Source organism: Cervus canadensis, chromosome 8, assembly GCF_019320065.1.
Source record: "Cervus canadensis isolate Bull #8, Minnesota chromosome 8, ASM1932006v1, whole genome shotgun sequence".
Taxonomy (NCBI): domain Eukaryota; kingdom Metazoa; phylum Chordata; class Mammalia; order Artiodactyla; family Cervidae; genus Cervus; species Cervus canadensis.
The window spans coordinates 63,226,779-63,242,890 of NC_057393.1; the positions used below are offsets into that span (position 1 = coordinate 63,226,779).

Here is a 16,112-nt window from a genome sequence, read left to right on the forward strand (position 1 = left end):
TAACAAACACATGAAAAGATGCTCAACATCACTCATTATTAGAGAAATGCAAATCAAAACCACAATGAGGTACCATTACACGCCAGTCAGGATGGCTGCTATCCAAAAGTCTACAAGCAATAAATGCTGGAGAGGGTGTGGAGAAAAGGAAACCCTCTTACACTGTTGGTGGGAATGCAAACTAGTACAGCCACTATGGAAAACAGTGTGGAGATTTCTTAAAAAACTGGAAATAGAACTGCCATATGACCCAGCAATCCCACTTCTGGGCATACACACTGAGGAAACCAGATCTGAAAGAGACACGTGCACCCCAATGTTCATCGCAGCACTGTTTATAATAGCCAGGACATGGAAGCAACCTAGATGCCCATCAGCAGATGAATGGATAAGGAAGCTGTGGTACATATACACCATGGAATATTACTCAGCCATTAAAAAGAATTCATATGAACCAGTCCTAATGAGATGGATGAAGCTGGAGCCCATTATACAGAGTGAAGTAAGCTAGAAAGATAAAGAACATTACAGCATACTAACACATATATATGGAATTTAGAAAGATGGTAACGACAACCCTATATGCAAAACAGAAAAAGAGACACAGAATACAGAACAGACTTTTGAACTCTGTGGGAGAATGAGAGGGTGGGATATTTCAAAAGAACAGCATGTATACTATCTATGGTGAAACAGATCACCAGCCCAGTGGGATGCATGAGACAAGTGCTCGGGCCTGGTGCACTGGGAAGACCCAGAGGAATCGGGTGGAGAGGGAGGTGGGAGGGGGGATCGGGATGGGGAATACGTGTAAATCTATGGCTGATTCATATCAAGATTGAAAACCCACTGAACAGATTGTTGAAGTAATTAGCCTCCACTAATTAAACAAATTAAAAAAAAAAAAAAAAAAGATAAAGATAGATTATAAATGCTTTTAGAGAAAAACCAGATCACAAATAATGGCTTACGAAATAAATGAACTTAAGACTTCTCAAAAGCAACATCCGAGTGTAGTATATAATAGAGCAAATACTTCAACATTAGAAATGAAATATTCTTTCTAGAATTCCATATGCAGCCAAACTATTAATCTAGCATGAAAGTAAATGATAGAGACTGAAATATTTAGGTTCCAAATATTTATCTCCCTTGTATTTTTCTCAGAAGGTTAACAGAGGATGTGTACCTTTCAAATAAGGAAGAACTCATGAGATTCTAGAAACTAAGGATTCAACACAGATCAGAGATGAAAGGACTTTCAGGATAATAGAGAAGAAAAGGCAAAAAGCTTGAAGCAAAGAAATGAAGGGCCTCAGAAGTGAGGTCTTCAGGAAAAGAAAAAAAGTAAAAAAAAAAAAAAAAAAAGACTACCTTCTTTAAAATACAAAGAATATAGCGTAAAAAGGAAGGGGGTCATGTATTTTTTTTTGGGGGGGGTCATGTATTTTGAGGGAAATCTTTGAATGTAAAAATGTTTTTAAAGGCAAGAAGGCAAAATCTTAGTAACTGCTGAATCTTAGTAATGGGTAGATGTGGCTACATCATATTAGTTTTGCAATTTCGTGTCTTTGAAGACTTCTGTAATAAAATAAAAATTTAAGGAAATGGAATATAGCAAAATAAATCACATTTTATTTACTTAACAAAAACTCATTATGTATCTTCTGTCTACAAGGCACTGTGGAAAAAAGGCACTGTATGATCTTCGTCTCAGGTAAGAACTATGAAGACTTTTATAAATAGCTTTGTAAACAGACATCTTTTCCTCATGTTCATTTTAAGCAGACATAATTTTAATACTTAATTAACAAAAACTTACTATTAGAATTCTATAGGGCTATTACTTTGAGTGACTAAATGTGTCATATTTTTGAAATAGACATTCCATTCCATAGAATTACATAATTCATATAAATAACAAGTAAAATTTAATCACAGATCTATGGGTGCAAATATGATTGAATATCTGATATCTCAGTGTGTGCAACACTACTTCCATCCTGGGAAGCTATCTGTGAGTTAATAAAAGAAAAATCAACAGAATTTTCAACCTGGAGGGAGCACTAAAAATTATTGTGTTCAACCCTAACAGTTGAAAATTAAGACAATTAAGACAAAGATAAACTGATGCCCAAGGATAAAACAAAAACAAAAAACTTTGTTATTAGGCAGAAATGAATGTATTGAAATCTTTGAACTTTTGGATCATTTCAATTAGGAGATTGACACTAAGACACTAGATCAAAGTTTTTTTTCTTGTTATTTACTATTAATATAGCACCATGAAAATAATTTTAACTTTTAGGCACTGAAGCTTTGTCCTAATTCAGCAACATATGCTGGAGATCATATACTACATAGGGATATAATATCTCTGGTACCATCTAAATATAAAGAGTAAGGTACCATCTAAATATAAAAAGTAAGACAAAGGACTGCATTTTCTATTGCAATTTTCTTCAGTATAACTAAGTTTGTGGCTTTTTGTAAATCTCTGATGATATTTTATGGGTTAACATAGTTTTATACTATCATTAATTATGTAATATATACCATATGTTGAACTTCTTCAAAATTACTATAAAAGAATCTTTTCAGAAACACATTGATAAAATCAATACTGCAATGAATTCATAAAGATTTTATTCTGTCAAACATTTTTATCTAATTTGGAAAATCTTTTCTAACACAATTGAAAGTGCTTATTTTCCTCCTTATTGACATATTTTCCAAATATAGATGCTATGAATTTGAAAAGAAACAGAATGAATGTTTTTTGAAAGTAGTAAGGATTCTTATTGCCAAAAAATACAAGCATAACAGAAGACACAAATAAATTAATTATTCTGATCACTGTAGACTCCAGGGCATCCCCATAGGAAGGTCAGCTCAGCTACTTGTGTAGATACAGAACTCTTCAAAGCAAAAGACAACAGGAATGGGAGACGGTGTTCAAGACAATGGTTGTAAATATACACAGTGAAGAGAAATGGTGGTTTCCCTAATTAATGGAAGGAATTTTTAAGTACAGAGATTATGACTGGAAAAATAATTCATTTTCAGAATAATTGGTTAAATGCTCCATCATGTTCAAAAATACGGGTTAAATACAAGGCAACATTAATATGGGCCATTGTAATCCAAGAAACTTATAGAAACTCAAATCATTTTACATGATTTTTAAAGACTCTCTAAGAAGAGCAATTCAAAGCCCAGTATATTATTCCAAATTACACAAGACTTTTTCTCCCTGACTTTTGGTGGTTTCAGTATGTTATATACATTAGGTGTGTGTCAGACCTAAGAAAAAATCAAACTACAAATTCCATTTTGACAAGTAAACTGGAAATAGTTTTAATCCTGAGTCTGTATTTAATAGTTATTCACAGAACTTAGGTTGATCCAACTGGAGAATAATCAGAAAATTATCCTCTCTTATTCTAACTGTGGTGGAATAATAGCAGCATTTTCAGGATTATATATATATCCCTGTTTCAAAGTATGACTTAGGAAACAGAATGCTATCAAAAACAGGATGGATACAGAAAATGAAGTTTTAAAATCAGAATTTAATTCAAATCTAAACATTCTGAAGATTATTTTCCTATATAAATACATACATATTCAAATCCACTGGAGGTGCTACATGCATCTGTGCCCTTCCCCAAGTCATTATTCCAGCTCGCAGTGTCTCCTTTCCCCATTTCTCTAATCTTCATCCAAAAATCATGAGCTTTCTTTACTGATGCCAATTTGTTGAATTTCTCTTAGTATTACTGTGACACTTAAAAACTCTCTGTAAAGTATATTCTTACCTGTCTCTTGAGCTGAAAGCTATGTTTTATATTGTAGAACTCAGTATCTGATTGAAAAGATGACTAAACCAATAAGTAATGTTCTATATGAACTTCTAGTATAAAATGTAAAATTACCTTCTCTTTGAGTCACACTACTGCACTGTGAGCTCCTCAATGGCAGTCCAGTCTTAACAGTCTTACTCACATTTTCTTAAAAAAGGGCCGGGTTATAACAAATACAACAGCAGAAGCAGCAGCAGTAGGTACACTTTCTAAAACACTTGTATATGCTCCAAATATATTAACACATTTAATCATTACTAAAACCCTAAGATATAGGTACTCTTATTACCCTATTTGATATCTGAGGAGACTAAGGCATAGATATGTCAAATGACTCAACAAGATCATGTAGTTGGTAAGTTGTAAAATCAGTGTAAACCTGGATAATCATAGAGATTAGCTACTTTACTACAACACCTAAATGTTAAATACAATCTGATGGACAAAGCTAAACGATGAATCCCAGTTAGATAACTTAAATGACTTTAATGTTTTAAAAGGTCAATTTTTATTAGCATTTAGATGTGAAATAAAAAAAATTTTTGGATTCCTCCATTCCCAGTATATGAAGTTTGGAAAATTATTTTTAAAAAGTTATCAAAAGGGAAAAAACTCTCCCATAGAAACTTGATTTCTAAAAAGGTAATTCATAAAAGTTAAAAAAGCATATTTGCTGTATTAATTTATTATTATAATTGCTACCATATTTTAAAATGTGTTTTTTTCCCTGCAGATTATTCTTCAATTTTCCCATTTGAAAAAATAACAAACTGGGACTTCTTCAGTAGTTCAGTCATTGGGAATCTGTGCTTCCAACGTAAGGGGTGCAGGAACTGTACCTGGTTGGGGAACTAAGACTCCACAAGCTGCATGTTGCATCCCCACGCAGAAAGCTCAACAAACTTATAGAAAAAGTTGAAAGAATAGTGCAACGAACACTCCTAGAGCATCTGTATTTACCAACTGGAACATACTCCACAAACGACTTTTTCCCACCTTGAACTGCCGGAAAATAATTCCAAACATCACAATCCTTAAGTCCTTCAGTATTTCTCTCCATAAAGATAAAAAATATTTTACTATATAAATATAAAATATAAGTGATGTAATAATATTATCTAACATGCAGTTTTTATCTAATATTTTTTAATCATTTCAAAAATGTTCTTTGCAGCAAGTTCCTTTCCTCCATTGAAAAATTTTGGATTCAGGTTCAATCAAGTGCTGCATTTGCTTGTCAAGTCTCTTCAGTGTCCCTAAATCTGAAAGTCTTCTCCCACCCTCTCCCCTTTGTCTTTAATGGCAGTGACATTTCTGAAATGCCAGGTCATTGTCTTATAAAATGTTCCACAGTCAAGACTGGTCTGATACTTCAGTGTTTTCAGTTCAGTTCAGTTGCTCAGTCGTCTCTAACTTTTTGCAAACCCATGGACTGCGGCATGCCAGGCTTCCCAGTCCATCTCAAACTCCTGGAGCTTGCTCAAGCTCATGTCCATCGAGTCGGTTATGTCATCCAACCATCTCATCCTCTGTCCCCTTTTCCTCCCACCATCAATCTTTTCCAGCATCAGGGTCTTTTCCAGTGAGTCAGTTCTTCACATCAGGAGGCCAAAGTATTGAAGTTTCAGCTTCAGCATAAGTCCTACTAATGAATATTCAGGACTGATTTCCTATAGGATTGACTGGTTGGATCTCCTTGCAGTCCAGGGACTCTCAAGAGTCTTCTCCAACACCACAGTGCAAAAGCATCAATTCCTCAGTGCTCAGGCTTCTTTACAGTCCACTTCTCATGTCCATACATGACTACTGGAAAAACAATAGCTTTGACGGGACGGACCTTTGTCACCAAAGTAATGTCTCGGCTTTTTAATATGCTGTCTAGATTGGTCATAACTTTTCTTCCAAGGAGCAAGTGTCTTTTAATTTCATGGCTGCAGTAACCATCTGCAGTGATTTTGGAGCCCAAGTAAATAAAAAGTCTGTCATTGTTTTTATTGTTTCCCCATCTATTCGCCATGAAACAATGGGACTGGATACCATGATCTTAGTTTTATTAGTGCTGAGTTTTATGGCAGCTATTTCACTATCCTCTTTCACTTCATCATGAGGCTCTTCAGTTCTTCTTCACTTTCTGCCATAAGGGTGGTATCATTTCTGTATCTGACATTATTGATATTTCTCCTGGCAATCTTGATTCTAGCTTATGCTTCATCCAGCCCAGCATTTTGCATGATGTACTCTGCAAAAATTTAAATAAGCAGGGTGACAATATAGAGCCTTGACATACATCTTTCCCAATTTGGAACCAGTCTGTTGTTCCATGTCCGGTTTTAACTGTTGCTTCTTGACCTGCATACAGATTCTCAGGAGGCAGGTAAGGTGGTCTGATATTCCCATCTCTTGGAGAATTTTCCAGTTTGTTGTGATCTACACAGTTAAAGGCTTTGGAGTAATCAGTAAAGCAGAAGTAGGTATTTTTCTGGAATTCTTGCGCTTTTTCTATAATCCAGTGGATGTTGGCAATTTAATATCTGGTTCCTCTGCCTTTTCTAAATCCAACTTGAATACCTGGAAGTTTACAGTTCACATACTGTTGAAGCCTGGCTTGGAGAATCTTGAGTATTACTTTGCTAGCGTGTGAGATGAGTGTAATCGTGTGGTAGTTTGAACATTCTCTGGCATTGCCTTTCTTTAGTATATCCTCTGTGGCTCAGACAGTAAAGTGTCTGCCTACAGTGCAGGAGACCCAGGTTCAATCCCTGGGTCAGGAAAATCTCCTGGAGAAGGCAATGGCAACCCACTCTAGTATTCTTGCCTGGAAAATCTCATGGACAAAGGAGCCCGGTAGGCTACTGTCCATGGGGTCGCAAAGAGTTGGACACGACTTGAGTGGCTTCACTTTCTTTCTTTAGTATTGGAATGAAAGCTGATCTTTTCCAGTCCTCTGGCCACTGCTGAGTTATCTAGATTTGCTGGCATATTGAGTGCAGCACTTTAACAGCATCATCTTTGAAGATTTGAAATAGCTCAACTGGAATTCCATCACCTCCACTAGCTATGTTGCCAGTAATGCTTCAGTGTTTTAGGTGATGTAAATAGGTGATGCTTTGTAGTTCTCACTGTATGCCTTAGGAAACACACTAAGTTATTATTAAAGATGTTATATTGAATCACTTGGTATGGGTAAATCCTTAAGTTTAATATGAGATTCTCTTATTAAATGATTACAGTGTGTTAGTCACTCGGTCATGTCTGACTCTTTGTGACGTCATGGACTGCAGTCCATCAGGCTCCTCTGTCCATGGCCTCTATCATTAGAATTCTCCAGGCAACAATACTGGAGTGGACAGCCATTCCCATCTCTAGGGGATCTTTCTGATCAAGTATCCTGCATTGCATGCAGATTCTTTACCATCTGAGCTACCAGAGAAGCCCTGGCATATTATGTATTCAGGAAGCACTGATTAAATATAATGACTAAAAATTCTGCTTGGTTAAAAATATATGATTGTTAGATAAGCAAAGTAATATGTTGACTATGAAAGATAATTTTCTGCTAGAGTTTCAATGTACTCTAAACTCTTCTATTTCATCCAAATTTCTCTTTGGAACTTCCCTTACTTTCATTATTAAAGACCTGATAAACCTCTTCAGCATGGGACACTGCTCAATACAGTGAAATCTTTCCCAAAAGATCTGACAGGAAGCTAAATACAATACTGATGATGTAATTTATTTATCTTATATTAGATAAAATATCTCAAGAGCAAATACTACCTTTAGCATGTACAAAAACTAGGTTCTACTCAATTTAATTACTATAACAGGACTTATGATAAAATAGAGCTAACCCTTTTCAAGTATTTTTTAAAACATTAACCATTTTGAGGGCTTTTAACTTTCATTATGCTATGATAATCAGTGTTTGTATACTGTTACCCTGCTTATTCAACTTATATGCAGAGTACATCATGAGAAATGCTGGGTTGGATGAAAAACAAGCTGAAAGCAAGACTGCAGGGAGAAATATCAATAACCTCAGATATGCAGATGACACCACCCTTATGGCAGAAAAACAAGAACTTAAGAGCCTCTTGATGAAAGTAAAAGATAAGAGTGAAAAAAGTTGGCTTAAAACTCAACATACAGAAAACTAAGATCATAGCATCTGGTCCCATCACTTCATGGCAAATAGATGGAGAAACAATGCAAACAGTGACAGACTTTACTTTCTTTGGCTCCAAAATCACGGCAGATGGTGACTGTAACCATGAAATTAGAAAATACTTGCTCCTTGGAAGAAAAGCTATGAGCAACCTAGACAGCATATTAAAAAGCAGAGACATTACTTGCCGACAAAGACCCATCTAGTCAAAGCTTCGGTTTTTCCAATAGTCATGTATGGATGTGAGAGTTGGACTATAAAGAAAGATGAGCACCAAAGAATTGATGCTTTTGAACTGTGGTGTTGGAGAAGACTCCTGAGAGTCCCTTGGACTGCAAGGAAATCCAGCCAGTCCATCATAAAGGAAATCAGTCCTGAATATTCATTGGAAGGACTGATGCAGAAGCTGAAACTCCAATACTCTGGCCACTTGCTGCGAAGAACTGACTCATCTGAAAAGACCCTGATGCTGGGAAAGATTGAAGGTGGGAAGAGAAGGGGATGACGAAGGTTGAGATGGTTGGATGGCATCATTGACTGAATGAACATGAGTTTGAAAAAGCTCCAGGAGTTGGTGATGGACAAGGAAGTCTGGCGTGCTGCAGTCCACGGGTTCGCAGAGAGTCACACACGACTAAGAAACTGAACTGAACTGAATCAGGGTTTACAAAACTACTTTATGAATACAAGGCAATAATAGGCTTTTCTTAAACCATGAAAACTAATCATGAATAAAAATCCAATCTGGATTAGGAGTTCCATATAACAACAACAAAAATACCCAATGGCAACCATAACAAAAGAGGCTATTTGGAAAGCTTAAATATAATAAACAGTATATCCAAATTTGTCAAACATGAATTATATGAATTCTTAATGAAAAAAGAAAAATTTTCATGGTTTCTGAGAAACATAATAAGAAGTATCCATTATCAATACTGAAGTGTGCTGGGAGGATTATGTTTGTTATTTTTGTCACCAAAATCCTGAGAGGGAAATTTTAGTATTTTATATTACAGATGAAGAAACTCAGACTCATAGTGATTAAATAACTGCCTTCATACAAATGGCTAAGTTAATACATGACTGAACTGCAACCTAAACTCAGATCATATTTCAAAGGCCATAATTCACATCATTCAATTTCTCAAGGAAACAGATTTTGATTAAAAGAATATGTACATACTTATGATAAAATCTTGAACATTTACTGAAAGTTTTTACCACATTTATTGAAACATTTACCACACTAATAAAAATGAAAGACTCTTATCTGTTGGTGTGTTTCCAGATCCTCTACTCTCTTCCATTATCATTACGGCAATATCAAAATTACGATAACTTTGTATTGAAAATTAACTTCTGCCATTTTGTTAATTTTTAAGAGAGTCTTGGATACTATAAATCCTTTGAATTTCCAAAAGTATTTAAGAATTAGTTTGTCAATTTAGACACAGATACACTCCATGTGTTAGGGTTTATACTAGAATTGCATTGAATCTACAAATGAGTTTGAGAACTGACAATACTGAATCTTTATAATACAGAGTTTTAATGCATAAACAATGTTAAAAATGTACCTTGGTTTATTTAACTTTTCTTTCAGTTCAGATCAGTTCATTCACTCAGTTGTGTCCGACTCTTTGCAACCACGTGGACTACAGCATGCCAGGCCTCCCTGTCGATCACCAACTCCCGGAGTTTACTCAAACTCATGTCCATTGAGTCAGTGATGCCATCCAACCATCTCATCCTCTGCCTTCCCCTTCTCCTCCCACCTTCAATCTTTCCAAGCACCAGGGTCTTTTCAAATGAGTCAGTTCTTCGCAGCACATCACCAAAGTATTGGAGTTTCAGCTTCAGCATCAGTCCTTCCAATGAATATTCAGGACTGATTTCCTTTAGGATGGACTGGCTGGATCTCCTTGTAGTCTAAGGGACTCTTAAGAGTCTTCTCCAACACCACAGTTCAAATCCATCAATTCTTCAGTGCTCAGCTTTCTTTATAGTCCAAGTCCAACTCTCACATCCATATATGACTACTGGAAAAAACATAGCCTTGACTAGATGGACCTTTGATGGCAAAGTAATGTCTCTGCTTTTAAATATGCTGACTAGGTTGATCGTAACTTTTCTCCCAGGGAGTAAGAGTCTTTTAATTTGATGGCTGCAATCACCACCTGCAGTGATTTTGGAGCTCAAAAAATAAAGTCTGCCACTGTTTCCACTGTTTCTCCATCTATTTGCCATGAAGTGATGGGAGCAGATTCCATGATCTTAGTTTTCTGCACGTTGAGCTTTAAGCGAACTTTTTCACTCTCCTCTTTCACTTTCATCAAGACACTCTTTAGTTCTTCTTCCCTTTCTGCCATAACAGTTTTGTCACCTTCGTATCTGAGGTGACTGATATTTCTCCCGACAACCAAGATTCCAGCTTGTGCTTCTTCCAGCCCAGCGTTTCTCATGATGTACTCTGCATATAAGATAAATAAGCAGGGTGACAACATACAGCCTTGACGTACTCCTTTTCCTATTTGGAACCAGTCTGTTGTGTTCCATGTCCAGTCCTAACTCTTCCTTCCTGACGTGCATACAGATTTCTCAAGAGGCAGGTCAGGTGATCTGGTACTCCCATCTCTTTCAGAATTTTCCACAGTTTACTGTGACCCACATAGTCAAAGGCTTTGGCATAGTCAATAAAGCAGAAATAGATGTTTTTCTGGAACTCTCACGCTTTTTCGATGATCCAGAGGATGTTGGCAATTTGATCTTTGGTTCCTCTACCTTTTTTAAAACCAGCCTGAACATCTGGAAGTTCACGGTTCATTTACTGTTGAAGCCTGACTTAGAGAATTTTGAGCATTATTTTACTAGCGTGTGATATGAGTATTGCAATTGTGCGGTAGTTTGAACATTCTTTGGCATTGCCTTTCTTTGGGATTGGAATGAGAACTACCTTTTCCAGTCCTGTGGTCACTCCTGAGTTTTCCAGATTTGCTGGAATATTGTACAGCACTTTTACAGCATCATCTTTCAGGATTTGAAATAGCTCAACTGGAATTCCATCACCTCCACTAGCTTTGTTTGTAGTGATGCTTTCTAAGGCCAACTTGACTTTCACATTCCAGGATGTCTGGCTCTAGGAGAGTGATCACACTATCATGATTATCTGGGTTGTGAAGATCTTTTTTGTATAGTTCTTCTGTGTATTCTTGCCACCTCTTCTTAGTATCTTCTGCTTCTGTTAGGTCCCTACCATTTCTGTCCTTTATTGAGCCTGTTCCCTTGGTATCTCTAATTTTCTTCAAGTGATCTCTAGTCTTTTCCATTTTATTGTTTTCCTCTATTTCTTTGCATGGATCACTGAGGAACCTTTCTTATCTCTCCTTGCTATTCTTTGGAACTCTGCATTCAAATGGGTTTATCTTTCTTTTTTTCATTTGCTTTTTGCTTTTCTTCTCTTCACAGCTATTTGTAAGGCCTCCTCCGACAGCTGTTTTGCTTTTTTGCATTTTTTTCCCTTGGGGATGATCTTGCTCCCTGTCTCCTGTATAATATCATGAACCTCCGTCCATAGTTCATCAGGCACTCTGTCTATCAGATCTAGTCCCTTAAATCTATTTCTCACTTCCACTGTATAATCATTAGGGATTTGATTTAGGTCATACCTGAATGGTCTAGTGGTTTTCCCCATTTCTTCAATTTACATCTGAATTTGGCAATAAGGAGTTCATGATCTGACCCACAGTCAGCTCCCGGTCTTGTTTTTGCTGACTGTATAGAGCTTCTCTATCTTTGGCTGCAAAGAATATAATCAACCTGATTTCGGTGTTGACCATCTGGTGAGGTCCATGTGTAGAGTCTTCTCTTGTCTTTGGAAGAGGTCATAGCAACCACTATTTGTAAGGCCTCTTCAGACAGCCGCTTTGGCTTTTTGCATTTTTTTTCTTGGGGATGGTCTTGCTCCCTGTCTCCTGTACAATGTCATGAACCTCGGTCCACAGTTCATCAGGCACTCTGTCTATCAGATCTAGTCCCTTAAATCTATGGATGCTATGACTAGTGTGTTCTCTTGGTAAAACTCTATTAGCCTTTGCCCTGCTTCATTATGTATTCCAGGGTCAAATTTGCCTGTTACTCCAAAGTTAACTTTTCTTTAACTTTCCTTAATATGTTTATCACTTTTTGTATAGACGTCTTGTACATGGTTCACACAGTAAAGTTCCAGATACCAGACATAATTAGTGTGTCAAAAAGTAACAAAACTTTCCAAGTTGTATGGAATGCATATCTTCAACTTTAACAAGTAATGTAACTGTTTTCAAAAATATATAAGAACCATTAGTACTAATCTTGGCAACATTTAGAATTAAAACTTAAGTCTTTTCCTTTGTATGTTTTGTACCCTGCTCAACAAATCATTTCTGACCCCCAAAGTCATGAAGATCGTTATCAATGTCACCTTCTAGAAGCTCTGTTGTTTTAACTTAAATGTTTAGATCAAAAATCCACTTGAAATTGTTTTCTCTGTTTGGTGTAAAAACAGGAATTCAGTTTTACTATTTCTCTGTGAAAAAAATGATTATTCCAGCAAAGTTACTGAAAATCAACCATTTCCTCAAGTTGCAAAGCCAGATCTTTCATAAATCGAGTCACTATGTATGAGGAGGTCTGTCTCAGTCCTCTCTATCCTATTTCAATGTTCTACCACTTTGTCAACGTCCAATAGTCTGTATATATGGTAGGCTGTGTCCCACCACCCCTCACTGTCATTTCTTAGAAATATCCTGATTTTTTTTTTTTTTTTGCTTTTTGCTATTCAATAGAAACTTACGGTAAAGTTCCCAAAAACATTTTAGTTTTGATGATAATGGCATTGACTCTCTGGCTCACCAAAGGAAGAACTGACCACCTTAAAGACATTAAAGTTTTCAGTTTATGAATGGTATAAAACTGATTTGGGACTTCCCTGGTGGCTCAGTGGTAAAGAATCCACTGCCAATGCAAAAGACGTGGTTTTGATCCCTGGGTTGGGAAGACACCCTGGAGAAGGAAACGGAAATCTACTCCAGTACTCTTGCTTGGTAAATTCCAAGGATAAAGGAGTTTGGTGGGCTATAGTTCATGTGGTCACCAAGAGCCAGACATGACTTAGCAACTGAGCATGCATACATATGACATGTATTTGCTATTAGACTTAAAATTTTTAAAGCCAAAAATAAAGAAGATTTCTGTAATAGCTGAAATCGGTGATTAAAAAATAGTGGCAAACTTTCCCTAGATATCAAGGCTTAATAGAAAGGAAGTCTGATATAAAGCGTTTGAGAAGAGTGGTAAGAATACATAGAGTTAGACACAATTTGTATCCTACTCAGTTCTGACCATAAAATGAACTGGTACACAGGTATCCTAAGGAAAATTCCTGCCAGTATAGAATACATACCTTGTCTCTTCCTTATTTGAACTTCCTATAAGATAGCTGGCTTAGAAAACTATCTCTTATTCAAACATGAGAATTCAAACAGCCTAGAAAGTTTCCAAGGACAAAACAACAACAACAACAAAAAAGACACATGAAAGATATTTAACAGAAATATTAATATATACCAGTGGAACATGTAAGAACTATAACCCAATACACGGACAAATCCCATACAGCAAAGATCTGTATTAAAAACAGAGGCAAAAGTATGGAGGAGATATGATTAAAGATGTTAACAGAAAATGAAATATAAACTGCCTGGGTTCAAAGGAGAAACCTAAAATAAATGTAAAACTATCACAGAAATGGACAGAAGAAATGCTAACATTGTAGTAAAAGAAATACAGCAGGACTGGGTAAAGTGAGCAACATAAATTGGGAACTAATGAAAACAGGAAAATAAATGATTAAGAAAATGATAGAAACATACAGCATTTCTAGGGCAATGAAAATATTGTGTATAAGACTATACTGATGGATATATGTCATACATTTGTTCAAAACCACAGAAGATACATCAAGACTGTATTCTAATGTTAACTAGGGACTTTGGATGGTAATGACATGTCCAGAGAGGTTCATCAACTGTAACAGACGAATCTATCCAGAGGTGGACATTGATGATGGGGGAGGCTATGAAAGTGTGAAGGCAAAGGGCAGACGGGAAATTTCTGTACTGTCCTCTAAATTTTGCTGGAAATCCAGAACTACTTAAAAAAAAATTAAAATAAAGTCCAAAATATACAAAAAATTATAAAACAACAAAAAGGTAAATCTAAGATAACATATTAAGGTTCTAAGTTAGAAAAATAAAACAGTAACAGAAAAATCATGAAAAATGAATCTGGAACTGCAATGAGAAGCCTGCACACTGTAACAAAGACCCAGCAGGGCCAAAAATAAATTAATTAATTAAGTGTATTTAAAGATAATAGCATTTACCTTACACTAAAACTTCTACTCATATTCTCTCAACAAGCCACAATAACAAGCAATGCAAATGAAACACACCACCATGTCTCCGGCATTACCTGGACACAGAATAACTAGTAACAATAGAACTTTACTGGTATACCCGTAAAGCAGTTGAAAAATTGCTAAATTGTATCTTTGATAAACACACCAATGAGAGTATAATATAGTAGTGTATATATACACTTTATGTTTCTAGCTTTATACTATCTAAACAAACTACTGTTTGCTGAGTTAAGTTAGCTTCTTTCTTCCCTAGTAAAGAAATCTAAGAATTTTCTTTATTAAAAAGTTATTTAAAAAATTCTTTGATGAACCAACAAATACCTCAAGGTACCCAGAAACCTGGAATATGGGACAGAATCAGTTTCATCTCATTAATTCAAACTAACTCAATTAAACTATGAGCTATACTGTGTAGGGTTGCCCAAGACGGACAGGTCACGGTGGAGAGCTCTGACAAAACGTGGTCCACTGCAGAAGGGAATGGCAAACCACCTCAGCATTCTTGCCTTGAGAACCCCATGAACAGTATGAAAAGGCAAAAAGGTGTGACACTGAAAGATGAGCTCCCCAGGTTGGTAGGTGCCCAATATATTACTGGAGAAGAGTAGAGAATAGCTCCAGAAAGAATGAAGGGGATGAGCCAAAGAGGAAACAGTACCCAGGTGTGGATGTGTCTGGTGGTGAAACTAAAGTCCGATGGTGCAAAGAACAATACTGCATAGGAACCCAGAATGTTAGGTCCATGAATTAAGGTAAATTGGAAGTGGTCAAATAAGAGATGGCAAGAGTGAACATTGACATTTTAGGAATCAGTGAACTAAAAGGATAGGAATGAGCAACTCTAATTCAGATGACCATTTTATCTACTACAGTGGGCAAGAATCCCTTAGAAGAAATGTAGTAGCCCTCACAGTCAACAAAAGAATCTGAAACACAGTACTTGGGTACAAGCTCAAAAATGACAGAATGTTCTCAGTTCATTTCCAAGGCAAATCATGCAAATTCACAGTAAGCCAAGTCTATGCCCCAACCACTAATGCCGAAGAAGCTGAACGCTTCTGTGAAGACCTACATGACCTTCTAGAACAAACACCAAAAAAAGATGTCTTTTTCATCATAGAGGACTGGAATGCAAAAGCAGGAAGGTAAGAGATACCTGGAATAAAAGCCAAGTTTGGCTTTGGAGTACAAAATGAAGCAGGGCAAAGGCTAACAGAGTTTTGCCAAGAGAATGCACTGGTCACAGCTAACACCCTCTTTCGACAACTCTACACATGGACAACACCAGACAGTCAATACTAAAATCAATTGGTTATATTCTTTGCAGTCAAAGATGGAGAAGCTCTATACAGTCAGCAAAAGCAAGACCAGGAGCTAACTGTGGCTCAGATCATGAACTCCTTATTGCAAAATTCAGAGTGAAACTGAAGAAAATAGGGAAAACCATTAGGCCATTCACCTATGACCTAACTCAAATCCCTTATGATTATAATCAAAATTCTCCAATCAAGGCTTTAACAGTAATGCTCAAAATTCTCCAAGTGAGGCTTCAACAGTGTGTGAACCAAGAACTTCTAAATGTTCAAACTGGATTTAGAAAAGGCAGAGGAAACAGATCAAAAGG

General features: G+C 36.4%; 1 protein-coding gene across 7 annotated transcripts in view; it reads right to left on the minus strand.

Annotated features, from left to right (window-relative positions):
- The window catches only part of ADK (adenosine kinase), a 591,696-nt gene that overhangs the window by 189,264 nt on the left and 386,320 nt on the right, over positions 1–16,112 (minus strand). The window lies entirely within an intron of this gene.